The sequence below is a fragment of the Oncorhynchus mykiss genome, chromosome 15, assembly GCF_057628025.1.
Source record: "Oncorhynchus mykiss isolate SJ-2025 chromosome 15, ASM5762802v1, whole genome shotgun sequence".
Classification (NCBI taxonomy): domain Eukaryota; kingdom Metazoa; phylum Chordata; class Actinopteri; order Salmoniformes; family Salmonidae; genus Oncorhynchus; species Oncorhynchus mykiss.
The window spans coordinates 33,947,817-33,969,339 of NC_143036.1; the positions used below are offsets into that span (position 1 = coordinate 33,947,817).

The 21,523-nt window shown below is 41.1% G+C and overlaps 1 protein-coding gene across 1 annotated transcript in view; it reads right to left on the minus strand.

The window, feature by feature from the left end:
- LOC110490014 (cadherin-6) overlaps positions 1–17,720 on the minus strand; it is an 87,856-nt gene extending 70,136 nt beyond the window's left edge. Inside the window, exon 1 of the mRNA XM_021563091.3 lies at positions 16,905–17,720. The gene's annotated coding sequence lies outside the window, so the exon portion shown is untranslated. The remainder of the gene's footprint in view (positions 1–16,904) is intronic.
- Between the last annotated feature and the right edge of the window lie 3,803 nt (positions 17,721–21,523).

Consider the following 21,523-nt stretch of genomic DNA (forward strand, 5'->3'; position numbering starts at 1 on the left):
TGAGAATGTGAGATCATAGACTACATACTAACTCACAGATTGTTCTTAAAAAAATTGGTGGGTAAATATTGAAGATTGTCTTTGGAGTGCTGTCCATTTCATTGTTCAAGAAGTGTAAGAGTGCCCTCCATAAAATGACAGACAGAGGGCATCAGAGGTTCTACAGTCATACACTCTGAAGATGTTACGTTACTGGCAAGTTTCCAGGCGGCAGGTGCTAGTTTGTTTGTTTGTGTGGAGGGGAGGATGGTCAATTTAGAGACCTAGGACCTCATGAATTCATCAGATAGAGATGGCAGAAGTGGATGCTGAGTTCCTGCTTGACTCCTATCCGGAACAGGTTGACCGATGCTTCGCCTGTGTCCATTATATATAATTTTTATTTAACTAGGCAAGTCAGTTAAGAACTAATTCCTATTTACAATGACAGCCTACCAGGTAACAGTGGGTTAACTGCCTTGTTCACAGATAGAACAACTGATTACTTTTCTTTGTCTGCTCAGGGATTCAATCCGGCAACCTTATGGCTACTGGCCCAACGCTCTAACCACTAGGCTACCTGCCGCCCCTGGAGGACTACAAGATATGGATGGACTGCATTGCATTTTTACAACTGGTCTGCAACTCAGCATCTGATAGAATTCAAGTTCTGACTTTGAGTTGGTGTGTATGTAGTATAGTCTTAGGCAAACCCATGAATAAGGCCAGGTTTGAAGTTGTGTGTTTGTAGTGTAGGATAAGCGAAACATGAATAACTACTACACCTGACTCTGTGAATCCAACCCCTGACCACTTGGAGTAGTTCTCATTCTCTCCAGACAGAAAGAAGCCTAGCTCTTTAGCTCTGTTGTGACGGGCCATACACACCCTCAAACATAGTCTCCTATCCATTCCAAATGGCACCTTAGTCCCTATGTAGTGCACTACTGTTGTCCATGGCCTCTGGTCAAAAGTAGTGCACTACAAAGGGAATAGGGTGCTATTTGGGACGTATAGTCCAACTCTCTTAAAGCCACTTAGAGAGGCTGACCTGTGAATGTGATTGAATTAAGAGGATGATTCATTTAATCTGCTGGTGAAGAGCTTGAATGACTGACAACGTCCCACGGGAACAGAGGTCTAAACATTATGATTAACAATATACCAACTGTTGGATTCACTTAACTTGCGTACCAAATGGCACCCATTTTCCCTATATCAGTGTTTCCCAACCCTGGTCCTCGAGTGTCCCCAACAGTACACATTTCTATTGTAAACCTGGACAAGCACACCTGATTCAAGTCATCAACTAATCATCAAGCCCTCAATGAGTTGAATGAAATGTGTTTGTCCAGTGCTACAACAAAAATGTGCACTGTTGGGGGTACTCAAGGACCAGGGTTGAGAAACACTGCCCTATATAGTGAACTACTTTTGACTAAGGGCCTAAGCACATACAGTTAGCTTCTGGTTATTCTAATGTCTTTTCAGCATGACTATCCAACCCTGTTCCTGGAGAGCTACTGTCCTGTAGGTTTTTGCTCCAGCCCTAATCTAGTGTACATGGTTAAAAACATTTGCTGGTTCATAAATTAAATCAGGACAGTTTTAACTGGGGTTGGATCGAAAATCTACAGGAGGGTAGCTCTCCAGGACAGGGTTGGAGTGTCCTGCTTTAGTTACTCCTTACCACTGCTTGTCTATGTCCCAAGTGGCACCCTATTCCCTATATAGTACACTACCTTTGACATAGGGAAAAGGATATCATGTAGGAAATAGCCTTAAACTGCTGTTTCTGCTGCTAGTAGGAGAAGCACACCATAACTACTAATAGCAAGCACAATATGATTAATACAAATGGAATGTTTAATGCAATTTTTCCATTTCAAAGAAATTCCCCAAGCATCTTAAATCAAATTCAACTTTGTATTGTCCTCGGGGCTAACAATAACTCTCATTTGGCATCGGCTTCATTAGATCAAACTCAATTAATGACGAGTACCCTGCAGCCCCTCCACAATGACAGGGGTTCGTGGACTTTTAGGCATGCGCACGCGCACGCGCACGCACACGCACACACACACACACACACACACACACACACAGTCTTGTCCAACTAACATTGTGGGGACACACAATTTAATCTCATTCAAAATCATTTTTTCCCTAACCTCACCCTAAACCTAACCCTAATGAGAACCTTAACCCTAACCTTAACCCAGAAATCCAACCTTAATGCTAACCCTAACACAAACCCTAAACCTAAAACTACTTCTAACCAGAACCCTAAACCCCCTAGAAATAACATTTGACCTTGTTTGCTTACTATTCTTGTGGGGACGTCTGGTTCCCACAAATATAGTTAACTACACACACACACACACACACACACACACACACACACACACACACACACACACACACACACACACACACACACACACACACACACACACACACACACACACACACACACACACACACACCAACCTCTCTGACAGGTCCTTGCTCTCTTTCTCTTTGATGGGCTGACACGTCAGAAAGTAATTGGAGGCCTTCACAGCCCATACAAATCCACCTGTCAGTTAAGTGTGTCACGGCACTGTGTTCAGCTGTTTTGGGTCTCAAAGTGTGACCTTTTCACAAAGGGGCTGACTGAGGACATGTAAGACACAAAAGGGACCCCAGCCTCTGGCCCCACCGATAGGCCTATGTATACACTGTGGTATTGTTGCATTATTAGTACATGTTCATTTTTCTGACTGTCACTCTCTAGAACAGATTGTATTGTACCATTCCAACAAGCTTGTAGGGCCACAACCGGGATTACATGTATGCTGTTTTCAGTCTCTCTTTCTCACAAACGATTATTAGCGTCCATATTATGAGGTGAATTCATTATCTAACAGTTAGAAGAAACACTTCAAATCGATGAAACGCCAAATGTGTTCTGATGCGAAAAAAGGAGCAAGGTTCGTGTTGTTTGTGGTCAAAGTGACTGTGGACAGCGATGGATTCACCTTTTCACACGAGTTCCAAATATCTCTAACGGTCGCCCCCACGTGATGTGAGAATGCACTCACTGTTCCAAAATGTGATTATTACGCAACAGGACAGTTAACACGTGCTGCCTGCTAATTATTTATAGGCTGTTTCAAGTTGTCAATTTCAAATGATTTCTATCAAGTTGTATTTTCCAACAACAGTTTGAATTGAGGTCTGTTCCGCCTCCTCATTAATTCACATAAAAGTAGTCCATTTCAGCGTTGTGGACTATTTTTTTTAAGGCTTTACTTAGCCGGGTTTAAATTTCTCTCTTCCAGGAGAACCCACCGCACTTCACTCATGTTTGCGCAGATCCAGTATGCATATATTTGCGCAGACTTGCAAAGAATTTGAACGTTTTCTTGCTGGCGCCCGCTTTGCCTTCCTTGTTGTTTTCCTTACAAATAATAACTTTGGACATGTGTGCGTTCCAATCAAAGTAAATCCCTTGTTTTCTGTATACCGTGTCGTCATTTCTACTGTAGGCGCATACAGTATGTATGTATGTATGCAGCATAATGTATTTAGTTTTATTCACATGTTTTCAAGTACTGGTGACAAATAATGCATTCCGATTATTACATATATTGTAATAGACACCTATGATGTGTGTAATATACTTTTTTGAAGGTTGTACTGATTTTAATGAGCTAAGCTATTTGCCAGCTATGTGTGGCGCCATTTTTGTTGACAATATACAATGCATTCTGGGTGTCACGTAATCTGCCAGACCAAAGATGTTATAATGACTTGAAGGAATGGTTCACTCATATTTCGGGTAAACTTCCGGAAGTGAATGAAGGGAAGTGGATGATCATAGACGACACACCCCTTTCCCCATGCATACTATAAACAGACAAAACTCATCTTGTCTCCTCTTATTATCTTTGGTTGATGCGAGAGAAAAAAAACAAGCATGGCGGCGTGCACAAACTACCCATCATTGGATCACATTCAATTTCTAGAAAGTGTTTTACTCAGGTATTTTGATCAATGGTGAGCTCACCTGTGATGTGATTAATTTGAAATTGTAATTGCTATTAGCTAATTCATATTGTAGTTTCTGTCAGCCAAGTTTCTGTCAGCCAAATATGACCACTTCTGTTATGTCAATCTTTACTCAGTTAGCACTAGGACAAATGTAGCTTACATTTTTTCCAGTTTGGATGATTGTGTTATGCTGTAGATACTTCTGTGAATGTCTGAACATTGCATTCAAAAATAAACTGCTCACATTCTAGACATAACTTTGTAAGGACTGTGCATAACGTTTCTGAAAAAACAGTGTGGCCAGCTCAAACGCTGATTGCTGCATCATTCGAAACTGGACATTCTAAATAAGCGTTCTAATCACACCGGTTTGATCGTACGCTACAGGGACCACTGTAGAAAAGGTTAAGATTATTAGGAGAGATTGTTCCCAGTCAGGGGAGTCATGCACATCAGAAATCTGAGGGGGGCACAAAGTACGTGAGCATGGATAGGGGGGTGGTCCGGTTGACCCCCCCACACAGCCTATGCAACTCTGCCGAAAATTTGAGATTTTTCAAACACCTGAAACAGCTATTTTCTGAAATCTAGAGCCATAATTATTATGCTTAATTTTGTGTAAAAAAATATGTCTATTTTCTGCATATCTAAGCATACCTCTGTATCCTACTGTCTGGTGGTTCTTTTTTTTAAAGAAACAAAATATATTTCTCTGCATCTCTGCTAAAATCTGGGTAAATGATCTTATTCAGTACATGTAGTTATTGCTTGCCTTTCTAAAGTCTACCAACCTTTTCCAGCAGGCATGCCAGCTAAGATAGTTAGACAAGCTCACTCAACTTCTCCCAAACTCGGTCCTGGCGACCTCAAGGGTTGCACGATTCGGGTTTTGCCCTAGAACTACATAACCGATTCAAATAATTAACTCATCATCAAGCTTTAATTATTTGAATCAGCTGTGTAGTGCTAGGGCAAAAACAAAAAAGTGTACCCCTTAGGGTCCCCAGAACAGAATTTGAGAAACGTTGAGCTAGCTACTCTAACTTGATTTGTTATTTTGGGTATTTTATTAGGATCCCCATTAGCTGGGGGATAGTTTCTTAAATGGTTCTTCCTCAGCTCTTATGGTTCCTTTGAGTACTCCTGCCTGATAAAGAACCTTTGAGTTAAGTGTGGGGATCTTGACGTGGCATCTACAGTTCTTCAGACATCTGAAAGGTTATTGAAATTCATGGGAGCCTGAAAATGGGTCCCATTCATAGCACACAGCAAATTGGACAGTGTTAACTTGTGTTGATTTTTCAGTGTAACACTTCTAGTGTTGATTTTTTTTAAACACACAAAAAAACACTGTAAATAGTTAAATAAACACTCAGTGGTGTAACATAACCCCAGAATTGGTGTTCATAACCAGAGTTATCATATTTACCAGCATGGTCTTTTGCATGTGGATTTTTTTATTTATTGTTTGATTCAATATCTATGTTTTTGCATGAACATTCATTGATTAATTCATCTTATTCTACTCCAGTATAAATAACATAAAAAATGTTCTGAACTATTCCAATCTGTTACTTGGACTTATTGTCAAATCAAATCCAATCAAATTTATTTATATAGCCCTTCGTACATCAGCTGATATCTCAAAGTGCTGTACAGAAACCCAGCCTAAAACCCCAAACAGCAAGCAATGCAGGTGTAGAAGCACGGTGGCTAGGAAAAACTCCCTAGAAAGGCCAAAACCTTTATTGTACCTGTTACTGAAATGGTTGTTTAGATGTAAAGTCCACATATTTGATTGTTTTTATTCAATTCAGTGTGGTATGAGAATGGTAGCCCCTTTCTGCAAAAGCTGAGTATCTTGGCTATTGTTCGGTGCCTTCAAATCTTTGGTATGACTTACTACCATATATGGGAATACACATTTATAATGGCAGGCCGAGCCGATGACCTTGTTTCAAGATGGCTGCTACCTACATTCCAGTTAGCGTTGTGAAGCTACCGTTATTGATCACCAGACCAGAGAGTCAAAATGTATATTTTACACATTTTCACCAAACAGCGAACATCTTACAAGGTAAGCTTCAATTTGGTCGTTATTTGAGCTACATGGAGGGTATCAAATTAATCCTTAGGTTGGTAGGAACAAATATAGCATGTTATCAATGATAACTGATGATGTATGACTTAATGGCAACATCGAATGTCCACCGAGTGACTATATCTTTGCGCATCAAAAATATAACATTGCCTGCTTACACGCTGTAGGCATCCATATCCTCTGTATGTCCCCAAACCCAACCACAATGTTTGAGAGAGGTTGGTGTTGTAGAAATTTAGTTTTTATAGTTAACAATAACTTTTAGGCACATCCAGTGTGCAAAAACTACGCAATTACCACATTTGGACACTTTGGAGAGGTTGAAAGGACACTTGAATGTACCCTGGATACCCCATAACACCACCACTATGTTTGAGTGTTTTTATACTGAGCAAATAGCATTTAGGGATTGCAAATATGATCTAATGATCTAATTTACAGACATATGCCACTTTGGAGAGGTTTAGGGACACTTGACACCACTTACTAAAACCTCTGCCCATTTCTAGTTTTTAGGTCTATCAATCCCAATGAAAGATGCCTTTCAAAATAAAAAATAAATACAAAAAAGGTTATTTTGTGTGTGCTTTATCTTGTGTATTCTGAACTATGTAACTCCTATCTATCTTCTGATAATTTCCTCATAATCTACCAGATGTCTTCTTTCCAAATGTACCAAGTTGTTGCATGTCAGAATCATGTAATTACACAGCAGTTACTTTGGGGTATGTCTAGTTAGGCGGAAATCTACATTTTGCCATTACATTTAAGAGGTTTTAATTAAGCTAGTTTCATGTCTTAGTCATTTTGAATGCAGGTGGTGGGTGAATACAAATGTAAATGTTGGATTTACTCATCACTTTGCAAGCTAGAATTATGCATTGCAAGCTAGCATTATGAATTGCAAGCTAGCATTTCAGGCCACTGTATTAGGATAATACTAGGCGCTCAAAAGAAATATGTACTGTATTGTCTAAAACAATTACATTTTAATGACAACATATTTTCTTAGGATCTCATTTGGTAAAGGCCACAGGACTGAAAATGAATGAATGCATAAACCATGTCTCTGTCACTAGCAAACACAGTCATGGGTGGTACCGGTAACTCTAAAATTCACTTGAAAGTAGCGATGGGACGATCGATACCGGAGCTCCGACGATCTGATGCAGTTTCCAAGCACTACTGATTCGGCACAACGTAGCGATGCTTGTATCAAACTAACAATACCCCACGGTGATGACGTTCGAAAGCAGGTCGATACCGCAAGATGATGACGTTTGAAGCAGGTGTTGGAACTCCGAAGTGAGAGCGCCGACCTCTGTGGTAAGCCTTCTGTTTTATCTTGATATTTCACCTTTTATGCAGGTGGAAAGACAGCTCAGGGAGTAGAGCTATACAGCAGACTAGTATCGAATTGAAAGAGCCTATTTAGATATCTTTCTTCCTCAAACAGTGATTGTAAATTAAACAGGTCTAGTAGTTGTTAATGGTATTTATTAAAATATGGACCCAAAGTGGTTTGCTAATATGTAAAAGTGAGTCGAAAAAGTTTAATTCAAACCCAAAGCAAACTTGAAACGTAGTTATCACATGATAAATGACATACAAAGCTTTGGCTTCCAAAACGTCGACTTCTGCTGGACTCTACTTACAGACGGGCAAGTGTCTTCACTGACATTTTCAAACTCTCCGAGTCTGTAATACCAACATATTTTAAGCAGACCACCATAGTGACTGTGCCCAAGAACACTAAGGTAACCTGCCTAAATGACTACCGACCCATAGCACACGTCTGTAGCCATGAAGTGCTTTGAAAGGCTGGTCACATCAACACCATTATCCCAGAAACCCTAGACCCACTTCAATTTGCATACCACCCCAACAGATCCACAGATCCACTCTATTGCTCTCTACACTGCCCTTTCAAACCTGGACAAAAGGAACACCTATGTGAGAATGCTATTCATTGATTACAGCTCAGCGATCAACCCCATAGTGCCCTCAAAGCTCATCAATAAGCAAAAGATCCTGGGAGTCAACACATCCTCTCTGCAACTGGATCCTGGACTGAAGGACCACCCCCAGGTGGTAAGGGTAGGTAACAACACATCCACCATGCTGATCCTCAACACAGGGGCCCCTCAGGGGTGCGGCCCCTCAGTCCCCTCCTGTACTTCCTGTGCACTCATGACTGCACAGCCAGGCACGACTCCAACACCATCGTTAATTTGCTGATGACACAACAGTGGTAGGCCTGATCACCGACAACAACGAGACAGCCTATAGGGAGGAGGTCAGAGAACTGGCAGTGTGGTGCCAGGACAACAACCTCTCCCTCAATGTGATCAAGTCAAAGGAGATGATTGTGGACAACAGGAAAAAGAGGACCAAGCACACACCCATTCTCATCAACGGGGCTGCAGTGGAGCTGGTTGAGAGCTTTAAGTTCCTTGGTGTCCACATCACCAACATACTAACATGGTCCAAGCACACCAAGACAGTCGTCAAGAGGGCACGACATAACCTATTCCCCCTCAGGAGACTGAAAAGATTTGGCATGGGTCCTCAGATCCTCAAAAGTTTCTACAGCTGCACCATCAAGAGCATCACTGCCGGGTTGCATCACTGCCTGGTATGGCAACTGCTCGGCCTCCGACTGCATGGCACTACAGAGGGTAGTGCGAACGGCCCAGTACAAGCTTCCTGCCATACAGGACCTCTATACAAGGCGGTGTCAGAGGAAGGCCATAAAAATTGTCAAAGACTCCAGCCACCCTAGTCACAGACTGTTCTCTCTGCTAGCGCACAGCAAGCGGTACCGGAGCGCCAAGTCTAGGTCCAAGAGGCTTCTTAACAGCTTCTAACCCCAAGCCATAAGACTTCTGCACACCTAATCAAATGGCTATCCAGACTATTTGCATTGCCCCCCCCCCCTCTTTGTTGTTATCATTTATGCATAGTCACTTTAATTACTCTACCTTCATGTATATATTACCTCAATAAACCGGTGCCCCCGCACATTGACTCTGTACCGGTACCCCCCTGTATATAGAATGGCTACCCTATGGCATCGCTCTCAGGAACCTTATTTGGTTCCAACTTGCACCTTAATATTTAAGAGTGTATGAAAGCCTGTTGTAAAGGTTAGCTGTTCTTCTTCCGTATAAGGTACATCTAGTAAGATGTGCTGAGAGAGGACTGTCGGGAAAGGAAAGTCCAGATACAGTATCAGTATCACAACAGGCAGGGAAGCCATCAACAGCAAAGAGAAAGAGAGACACACATACAGTTCCCACAGAGTGAGCGAGAGTGAGAGAGATTTGAGAGATGCTATAAAATCCTACAGAGTTTTCAAGTGTTGTTCCATGAACGAGAGAGGGAGAGAGAGCGAGAGAGCTTTGCTTGGAAATAATATTCTGCTTTCTGACAACTAACCTTGACCTTGACTAACTAACCCTTTCTGATTGGCATATCTTGGACCGGTGTTTTAGAACCATTTCTTCCCTCCAGTATTTGAAAGTTCAGTCGAGATAGGATGCTAAGCAGTTTAGCGTTGGGAAATAAATGAGAAATGTTTACATACTTCATGTGAAACATTTTATCATGCAGATTCGTGTGAATGTGCTACTAAAAAGTGTGTGTGTGAGTGTAGAGAGAGAGAGAGAGAGAGAAATAATAAAATAATGATTGCCTGCCTGAATGGGCTGGGTGTAAGAGGAGAGTTTTGGCCAGCAGCAGGACAGAAGCACAGCCCCCAGGCTAATGCACAAGGACAGCCTGTCACACTGTGAACATTCACTGAGCCGACGTGTTACTAGTCATATGCAATAACCTGCATAATTACTTCTGAAGACTATTAGGGTGTGGAAATCATATCACGCCCCTCTGCTGCCAACTTACAGTATATACACCTACAGTATATACACACACACACACACACACACACACACACACACACACACACACACACACACACACACACACACACACACACACACACACACACACACACACACACTCACACACACACTGACAGACAAACAGTCTATCACACACACATCTTCCTTGGTTTTAGCGTTCTCTGTAGTTGACAGTTCTCTGCTGTGCTGACAGAACAATGGCAGGCCCTGCAGGAGTAAGCATGTGTCATTATCACCCTATTTAGCTAGATCCCTCTCTCCTCTCCTCTCCCACAGTCCCTGCTCTAGCGAGTCAGACACAAACACACACAGCCCCATTCCTTGTATATGTATCAAAGCTAGCCACTAATACTCTCGTCTTCTGCTTGGATCTGTGATTTCTTCTTATTGCCCCGTTCTTATCCAACATCAATAGGATCCATTCCTTTTCTCTAACACCAGTCAGACCCTCCTGTGCTGTACAGTATGTTGAGTCAGTCAGACAGACAGACATTGTTGTCGTCTGTTCTCTGGCCTCCACTTGGTCTTCTTCTCAACACTTATTAACTGACTGTCATGTTCTGTTCTGCCCCCCAAACACTGTTTAATATCCTCAGGCCACTTAGTGCAGTCTGTTCCTTCGTCCCAAATGGCACCTTATTCCCTACATAGTGCACTACTGTCGACCGGATCCCTATGGGCCCTGGTCAAAAGTAGTGCATGATATTGGGAATAAGGTTCAATTTGGGACGTGCCCTGTCTGTAGTACTGGAGTTAAGCCCCTGGGCTGTTTACTGCCAGGAATCCTTATAACCAGACAGAGTGAAGCGGCTGGACGCGAGGTAGGATCTGAGTGTGTGTGAATGTGTGCTGCTGTGTGAGTGTCTTCAAATTCAGTATCTGTCCACACCTTATAGCTCACAGCACAGATTAGACACATTCTATAATACTACTGAGGGAACACACATGATGCATCATAGAAAAGTCTGCATTGCATCTCTTGATTGGATCAATACTGACTTTATGAATCTATAATAATGGCCACCTGTCTGTGGCCTGTTTTGTCATAACATTGATTGCCATTGCCTCCTATGCACGCTGAAGAAGGGCTCATACTCAAGTTTGTGCATTAATACAAATACGTTCATTTCAGTTTATTCACCGGTGTGCTGTCCTATTTTTGTTGTTTGGACTATGCACAGCACGAGGATTCAGCACCCGATCTAAGTTTATATAAGGTGGAGTTGTTTGTCTTTTCATACCTTACAGCTCACAGCACTGTCCAAACACAACAATTTAGCTAAAACCTGCATTTTAGCCACAGTAAATCCCCCTTACTCTAATTCCAACTCTTTCCAAGCCTATATCCCTAAGAAAAAATAAAAATAAGTAACTAGCTACTGTATGTGTGGGCTTTCACGGCCATGCCTCAACCATGTGACTTCCCAGCCTCTGAAATGGTGCCATGGTCTACAGGGCTTTGTGGTAAATCACTATCTCTCTTCCCCAGTCAGAGCCCAGTCTGCTGAGCACTATGGACGGCTGGCTTTTTGCTGCCTCCTGGGTGACTAATATATCTTGTTAAATTGTGCTGAGAAGCGTGTTGGGAACCTTATACCTTTTGCTTCGTGCTGCCTCTGGTGTGTGTGTGTGTGTGTTTGTGTGTGTGTGTGTGTGTGTGTGTGTGTGTGTGTGTGTGTGTGTGTGTGTGTGTGTGTGTGTGTGTGTGTGTGTGTGTGTGTCAGGGTTTCAAATCCACCCAATTCAGAAAGTAAACGAAATTCCAATTCATTTTAAAAGCATTGGAAATAAGTGGAATAGGAATGTCAGTGTACTTCCTGAATCGACTGGAATTGAAATGGAATTGACCCCAACCCTGGTGTGTATGTAATTGTTGTTACCAGCCTATTTCCATCATTAGCTCAAGATGGAATAGACCCTGGGATTAAGTGGGGGATTTGATGGTAGCGGCACTGTGTGGTTACAGGTAATGAGGTCACAATTTATTGGCCGTTATAAACATGTTAACTCACAGTTGACTTTTATACGTGTTATTACATAACATGAATTACATAGTGGAACAAGAAAATGTGTAATAAAGTTAGTAATGGAATAACCATCAGCAATTGGATCTGTAATTACAGTCCTTGTTCCAATTGTGTAATAACTGATATCTCTAAACCCTATTACCATGTAATTACATAGTAATACCTGTGTAACTACTATGTTGTTACTATGTTGTTACTAAAGTTATTACTGAGATAATTAACAACTGAGAAATCAGGTGTCGGTGATCTTCTCCTACAGTGTATTTAATGACACACAAAAAAACGCAGAAAATTTCCTCTTTTAACCGCTTTGAGCAGATTCTGTAATTACGGTAAAGGAGACGTAGGACATTCAAGGGGTAAAGAACACTGACCTCCACAAACACTGAGAATAACCAAAATGCAGACGTCTCAGAAGTTTGGGATGTCGGCACCACATCTTAAGTGTTATTTTGCTTGTGTTCAGTTACAAAATGTTCTGACCATACCTTTCTGAATGAAGATACACCATTAGCACATAGAAACTCAAAGAAACTTTAAAATGCTTAGTTTTGATAATGACAAGTCAGCAGTCATAAACACCTGTCATAAAAGCCTGTCATATAGTTTCCATATCTCTTCTGTCCAGAAGGGGGCATGTTTTTTTGTATGGGCAAAATACTAAAGGCAATTCTTCAAACATTCTAGTGAGTCCATCCTCCATTTGAGTTAAACCCAGGAATATCCAAATGAACAAATGCTCAATCTCCATACCCTTTGTTTCAATACAACCATAGCCATGATAATCACAACATGTATGGACCTTCACTAACGCACAGAAGAAATCAAGGTGCCCCAAGGTATTCTGTGACTGATACGCATGTGCACACACACACACACAGACACATACACGCATGAGGACACACGCGCACGCGCACACAAACACAGAAAGAACGCAATTAGTTTTGTGTGTCACTGTGAAGTGGTACCGATAGTCAGTGGGCATGGGGATGTGATTTCATTAAGACCAGATGCTGCTACTTGGAGGACTGAGGACTTGAAAGGTTCAATATTATGATTCTGGAGCAGGACACATCAAAATGACGCTGTCCATCTGGAGCGGACATAATGTAATCAGCAGTGGGTCATTGGTCATCACAGACAGCACGGCCAACGGGTTTATCCACATCCTGTGGTGTCATCATCATCACACTAACACTCAAGAGATGAGAGATAGTGAAGACAGGAGAGAGAGAGAGAGAGAGAGAGAAAGAGGGAGATAGAGAGAGGGAGCGAGAGAGAGCAGATTGAGAACACAGGTAATCAGCATCACCTCATAACAACATCCAGCTTTTGGATTTGCCCTAAACTGATGAAACAAATTACCTGTGGAATATAATAGATCGTTTTTTTTTTTTTTTTATGATTAATGAAATGTTGCCTCCAAAGCATTAATTTCAAGGCCTTGAAGAATAATGGTTTTGATATGTTTATTCCCTTACCTGTCAAAACAAATTCCATGATATGTCTATTCCCTTACACCCCCCCCCCCCCACACACACACACACACACACACACACATCCATGCATGCGGGCACACACACAGAGGAATGTCTATTTTCAGAGGCTATAAATATTCATTCCCTGACATGTTTACTGTATGTCTTTGATCAGACACAGATCTTATGCTACTCTCTCTTTCATCTTCCAACTTCAAACCAAAATGTATGTAAAAACTGAGCCATGAAATCTGTTCTGTTGCAAAAACCTTGGTCTCGTCACACTAGTAAGTTATTTTACAGTACCAAACTGCTGTCATGTGTCTCATGCAAACAAAATGGAGATAAGTAATTTTCAAATGCAGATGGGTGAATTATGAAAAACATATCAGCATTAGGCATATAACACAATTCCTTGCAGGTGTCAATGTAAAACGTATTTTATTTCCAAAGCCAACATCTTAATGTAATGCATGAGCTACCCATTGCACAGGTCTCTGTCAACAGCGTACAATCTTTTTTATTTTTAAGCATGTACTGTAGTACATGATCGGCTCATTTGAATGTGTGAGAGAGGGTGATATTCTTGCAGCATATTCCCCTGGTAGCCTACTTAGTCAACTCCCCCTAGCAACTTCTTGGCCTCCTCCAGGCATATCACTGCAGGCTTTAGAGAGCTAGAACAATATAACCAACATGAAGCAATCTGGAGGCTAGAGGAAGGCCTGGATAACTTTTTTAAGCATTAAAACACAAAATATGAATGTTTGAATAATTAATTACTGTTACATATCAACTTTAAATGAACAGTGGTTCTTTTTTTATTTCTTTTTTTTGTATTTTGTGGTCACAGTGAGGTATGCCTAAATGGGGCTTTTTTTCTCCAAAAGTTTTGAGGAATAGGCAGATTCCCAGAATGCAGTGCGCATGACCAACAGCATGGTCATGTCTAGAAGGGATTCAGTTTATGCCAAATTGACATCAAATTTTAGCTAACCCTAAAAATGTTCCTAGGTTTAATCGAATTATCCTAACCTGCTATGTTAATTCTCCTAACCTGCTGTGTAAGTTCTCCTAACCAGCTATGAAAAGTCAATGTTGACATAATTGTAATCCATCTAGACAACACCCAGTAGCGCTCACCTGACGTTCCCACAACCTGAGAATGTAGTTTCTAATCTTATCCTTTAATTAAGAGCAATATTTTTCATAACTGAACCATGAAACATGAAGTAATTTATAAGCTGCACAAGCTAAAATGTACAGAGCAAAGGGCCTGTTAAAACTTCTTGAGTGTAGGGGGCAGGATTTTCGTTTTTTGGCTAAAAAACATACCCATTTGAAACTGCCTATTTCTCAGGCCCAGAAACGAGAATATGCATATAATTGTCAGATTAGGATAGAAAACACTCAAAATATTGTCTGTGAGTATAACAGAACTGCTATTGCAGGCGAAAACCTGAGGAAAATCAAACCAGGAAGAGGCTTCTATTTTGAAAGCTCCATGTTCCATAGCCTGCCTTTGCTCCATTTAAAGGGATATCAACCAGATTCATTTTCCTATGGCTTCCTCAAGGTGTCAACAGTCTTTAGACATAGTTTCAGGCTTTTATTCTGAAAAATGAGCGAGAAAGTTAACTTCGCGTCAGTGGATAGCTGGGTGTTCGCAGAGTTTTACTTGCGCAACAGAGTGGGGCAGCCATTGTCTCTCCCTCTCCTATTGAAATAGTGACAGTCCCGGTTGATATATTATCAATTATATATTTTAAAAACAACCTGAGGATTGATTATAAACAAACGTTTGAGATGTTTCTGTGGACATTACGGATACTATTTGGAATTTTCGTCTGCGATGTAGTGACCGCAAGAGCCTGTGGATTTTATCCTGTTATGTCAGTCAATGACAGTCACTCAATTAGTCATGCCAACTAACAATTGTTGGATTGGTAATTAGTCTAACCAGCTATCTAAACTTGTAGTAATCACGTCCGAATACCGACCGGGCATATAGGGCACTTGATCAGGGGCCCTGACTTCCAGGGGTCCCCATTGATTTTGTTAGTCATTCTCACTCAGATGTCATTACAACATTAGCTTTAAAGTTTATGAAATTAGCTTTAATACTGCAAACATCTTACTCCACCCCGTGACAAAATGGGTAGAAATGCAGGAAATTAGCTGTAAAACTGCAATTGTTTTCTCTCTGCCCATGGCAACAACAAAAAAATGCAGCGAGGTGGGGGCCCCCCCAACCAAATCTTGCTTAAGGCCCCCAAAAAAGGCTGATGAGAATGCAAAGATGTTGAGGAATGGCATAGCCTAAAGGCCTACCCGAATGTACCTAGTCCAAATTAATACTGTAAAAGCCTCAAACGTTATGACTTAATGTAATATGACTGAGGGCGCACTTGAGGAGGCATACTTGGAAAAATCCAGGCATCTCCAGGAGCCTATTCAAATCATGGTCTGGCCCCTGCGCTTCAGGCTACACCAACCAACTGTACAGAGAGGAAGAATTTCATTTTTCATCAACGCATGTAGCTTATTCTACTGTAGCCTTTAGGCTACCTGCATCGATATCCGTAGCATAACCAGTGGGTAAGAATTAAGAGGAATGAGAACATTTCATATAGCACCAACAAACAATGAATATTACATTTAAAAAATATTCAGTTGTCATTATATTAAGGAGATATAAGGTGGACCTCCCTCTGTTTGATACACTCCATGATGTGTTGCCTTGTGGTGCCATCACAGTGCTACTGCAGCCTACTGTACATCAATCTGAAGGAGTCAAATAAATAATATTATCCAAAATACATTATCCAACATCGTGGCCTATAATAAACGAAAGCCTAAAGTTGACGCAGTGGTCCATTATGTCTAATGCCGCGTTTATGTGGTAGTCGGAACTAGGAAACTCGGAAATATCCGACTTGCTAACTAGTTAGAGGATGCACGTGCCGCGTTCAACCAGTTAGCAAGTCGAACATTTCCGAGTTTCGTAGTTCCGGGTGGGTACGTGAATGCGGCATAATGCATTACACATCGAGTGATATTCCAAGCAACTTCCAACGATGTAGGCTAAAGTTAACTCGCCTAGACTTACCCTTATTTATGAATCAACTATTGAACATATAACGTATAATGCTACCTGGAAATCAATTCATGCACAACGGTCAATAAATTACACCAATAGCCTAACCTCTAGGTCGCAATAGCACTTGACTCGGCAGTTTTCAAACAGTAGCCTTATATATCGGGACAACCTTTCATTTGGCCACAAAGCACAACGCTGAAAATATGTTCACATCGATATATATATATATATATATAAAGTTGATTTGATCGTTTCACTCACCTGCCACCGGAGTTCTTATTCAGTTAAAGCAATCCTACGATAGCGAAGGGGTAGTTGGTGAGATGAGAGCGAAGTGTATCCTTTCGTTCACTGCAGCAGTTCCAAAAGAGCTTCAAGGCTGTACCTCAACTGCGTTTAGCTTTTTCGCGTAGGCAGCATCACTTCTCTGTGTGTATGTCAGGGAGGCTGAAGGAAAGGGCACAGCCTCCGATTGGCTGTCATTCACAAGTCCCTGATACAGGGCAGGGGGAGAAATCGTCCGACAGAAATAATGAACAGCTTGCCGCGCTGTGGAGGCATGTTTGAACGGACTGATGTAGGCTACTTCAACGGAGGGATGGAGAGAAATTATATATTATTGTCAGCTCAATTTGAAAACCTCAGCCTGAAAGTAAGACTACTAACATCTATAATAATATAGGCCTAATAAAGAAATGTCCAAATATATTGACATATCCCACTGGACAAAACCTGGTGAATCAACGTTGTTTCCATGGAATTTCAACCTCCAAAAAATATATGTGATGATGTTGAATCAATGTGGAAAACTATTTGGATTTGCAAAAAGTTATCAATGTAAGGGCATTTCTCTTTTTGTCACCCAACTTTGAACCTTTTTTTGTTCATTTCATGTTGAATTCATGTATGTTGGCAACTCAAAACTGGATGAACTGAGATCTGTGACCAGTAGGATAGGCCTATTTAGCATGTAAGAATAAGGTAGGCTACTGTCTGCATGCCTTTTTGTAACTATTAAAATGTTAACCTGTGTGGATAATATAGAAAACTTGAATTACATACTGTGGCAATAATATTATTTTCCTCTAAATACAAATAAAAAAATCTTTAGTGGGCAAAATATGTAAATGATTTAGTTTGTTGTTTCACATTTTTATTTACTGAACTATGGCGAGTTCTTTATAAATCGTGACAAACAGCAGGCCTACAAGAGTTGTTCCCTCCCCAGGGTGTTAGTTGCATGAGTTTAATTCCTGGAACTCTCCCAAGCTTTTACTTTGGAGCTGTCCTCCCAACCAAGCATCAAACTCTAGCTATTCACTGAGCCAGAGGGATTTCTACATCTGGCATGTTCTATTAAAAGATCAGCCACTGATTGACAATGACTGACTGTGGGTCTTGACCAAATCATCCCTACTGAATGGGCCTGGATAGACTCAATATTGGTTTTGTGAATATTTATGAATTCTGTTTTGGTCTTGGTCTCAACTAACTCTCACAGTCTCACGTCAGAATTAGAAGTTTATCCATGTTTCAGAAAAGTCCAATTTGGAAATTCTTCTAAACAAAATGTGTGTTTCAGGTTAAGTATAGGCATTAACTCAGAATGGTTAAGGTAAGGGTTAAGATTTTAGATAGGCTTAAAGGAAAAATACAATTCCACATTCAAACTTTGGCAACATAAGTCCCAGGCCACAACGCCCTAGCAATACCGAAACCTACTTGTAGGTAATAGCGCTTCAAGCTCTTGCCAAATATTTTCAGTCTCCTGAGGGGGAAAATGTTTTGTCGTGCCCTCTTCACGACTGTCTTAGTATGTTTGGACCATGATAGTTCGTTGGTGATGTGGACACCATGGAACTTGAAACTCTTGACCCGCTCTACTACAGCCCCGTCGATGTTAATGGGGGCCTGTTCGGCCGCCTTTTCCTGTAGGAGAGACATCAGCTCTCGGAGGAATGTTGAATACTGACTTGTTTCACGGATGCATGGTCTCTCTCTCCCCCCCCCCCCCTCTCTCTCTCTCTCTCTCTCTCTTTGTCTCTCTCTTTGTCTTTCTCTTTCTCAATTTCAATTTCTATTCAATGGGCTTTATTGGCATGGGAAACATATCTTTACATTGCCAAAGCAATTGAACTAGATATTAAACAAAAGTTAAATAAAACAGTAAAACATTAGCAGTAAACATTACACTCAAAAAAGTTAGACAATTCAAATGTCATAGTATGTTTATATACAGTACAGTGCTGTAATGATGTGCAAATATTTCAAGGGAAAATGAATAAACATACCTATAGGTTGTATTTACAATGGGGTTTTTTCTTCACTGGTTGTCCTTTTCTTGCGGCAACAAGTCACACATCTTGCTGCTGGGATGCACAATGTGCTATTTCACCCAATAAATATGGGAGTTTAAGAAAATATTATATTTGTTATCAATTTTTGTTGTGGGTCTGTGTAATCTGAGGGAAATATGTGTCTGTAATACTGTCATAGATTTGGCAGGAGGTTAGGAAGTGCAGCTCAGTTTTCACCTCATTTTGTGGGCAGTGTGCACATAGCCTGTCTTCTCTTGAGAGCCACGTTCGCATTCTGCGACCTTTCTCAATAGCAAGGCTATGCTCACTGAGTCTGGACATAGTGAAAGCTTTCTTTAAGTTTGGGTCAGTCACAGTGGTCAGATATTCTGCCAATGTGTACTCTCTTTTTAGGGCATTCTAGTTTGCTATGTTTTTTTGTTAATTTTGTTAATGTGTCAAGCAATTATCTTCTTGTTATCTCATGATTTGGTTGGGTCTAATTGTGTTGCTGTCCTGGGGCTCTGTGGGGTCTGTTTGTGTTTGTGAACAGAGCCCCTTGACCAGCTTGCTTAGGGGGCTCTTCTCCAGGTTCATTTCTCTGTAGGTAAAGACTTTGTTATGGACGGTTTGGGATTGGCTTAATTTTAGGTGGTTGTAGAATTTAACGGCTCTTGCAGTCTCAATTTGGTGTTTGTCCCGTTTTGTGAATTCTTGGTTGGCGAGCGGACAACAGACCTCACAACTATAAAGGGCAATGGGTTCTGTAACTGATTCAAGTATTTTTAGCCAGAACCTAAGTCACATTTTTATGTTCCTTTTGATGGTATAAAGGCCCTTTTTGCCTACTCTCATATCATCCACAGCTTTGTGGAAGTTACCTGTGACGCTGATGTTTAGGCCGAGGTTCGTGTAGTTTTTCGCACGCTCTAGGGCAACAGTGTCTAAATGGAATTGTATTTGTGGTCCTGGCAGCTGGACCTTTTTTGGAACACCATTATTTTTGTATTACTGAGATTTACAGTCAGAGCCCAGGTCTGACAGAATATGTGCAGAAGATATAGGTGCTGCTCTAGGCCCTCCATGTTTGGGGACAGAAACACATAGACATTTGACTTCAGATTCTAGTAGGGTGAGGCCGAGTACAGCAGACTGTTCTAGAGCCCTCGCTAATTTGCTGTTATATATTTTGAAGAGGGTGGGGCTTAAGCTGCATCCCTATTTCAGCCCCCGGCCCTGTGGAAAGAAATGTGTGTATTCTTTGCCAATTTTAACCGCACACTGTTTGTGTACATGGATTTTATCATGTTGTATGTTTTTCCCCCAACACCACTTTCCATAAGTGTATAGCAGACCCTCATGCCAATGGAGTGTTTGTAATCTTGTCCTCTAGTCCATTCAATGTATTTGGAGAATCCAGTAGGTTCTGGTCTTTAATAGTTGATTCTAATATTTTTATTTTATCATGTACAGTTGAACTCGGAAGTATACATACACCTTAGCCAACTACATTTAAACTCAGTTTCACAATTCCTTACATTTAATCCTGGTAAGAATTCCCTGTCTTAGGTCAGTTAGGATCATCACTTTATTTTAAGAATGTGAAATATCAGAATAGTAGTAGAGATAATTATTTATTTCAGCTTTTATTTCTTTCATCACATTCCCAGTGGGTCAGAAGTTTAGATACACTCAATTAGTATTTGGTAGCATTACCTTTAAAACGTTTAACTTGGGTCAAACGTTTCAGGTAGCCTTCCACAAGCTTCCCACAATAAGTTGGGTGAATTTTGGCCCATTTCTCCTGACAGAGCTGGTGTAACTGAGTCGGGTTTGTAGGCCTCCTTGCTCGCACTCGCTCTCTCAGTTCTGCCCACACATTTTCTATAGGAATGATGCCTGGGCTTTGTGATGGCCACTCCAATACCTTGACTTTGGTGTTCTTCAGCTTGCAAGCTTCCCACTTTTTCCTCCAAACATAACGATGGTCATTATGGCCGGTTCTATTTATGTTTCATCAGTTTAGAGGACATTTCTTCAAAAAGTACGAGCTTTGTCCCCATGTGCAGTTGCAAACCATAGTCTGGCTTTTTTTGTGGCGGTTTTGGAGCAATGGCTTCTTCCTTGCTGAGTGGCCTTTCAGGTTATGTCGATATAGGACTCGTTTTACTGTACCTGTTTCCTCCAGCATCTTCCAAAAGTCCTTTACTGTTGTTCTGGAATTTATTTGCACTTTTCGCACCAAAGTACGTTCATCTCTAGGAGACAGAACGCGTCTCCTTCCTGAGTGGTATGACGGCTGCATTGTCCCATGGCGTTTATACTTGCGTACTATTGTTTGTACAGATGAACGTGGTACCTTCAGGCATTTGGAAATTGCTCCCAAGGATGAACCAGACTTGTTGTGGTCTATAATTTGTTTACTGAGGTCTTGGCAGATTTCTTTTGATTTTCCCATGATGTGAAGCAAAGAGGCGCTAAGTTTGAAGGTATGCCTTGAAATACATCCACAGGTACACCTGCAATTGACTCAAATCATGTCAATTAGCCTATCAGAAGCTTCTAAAGCCATGACATAATTTT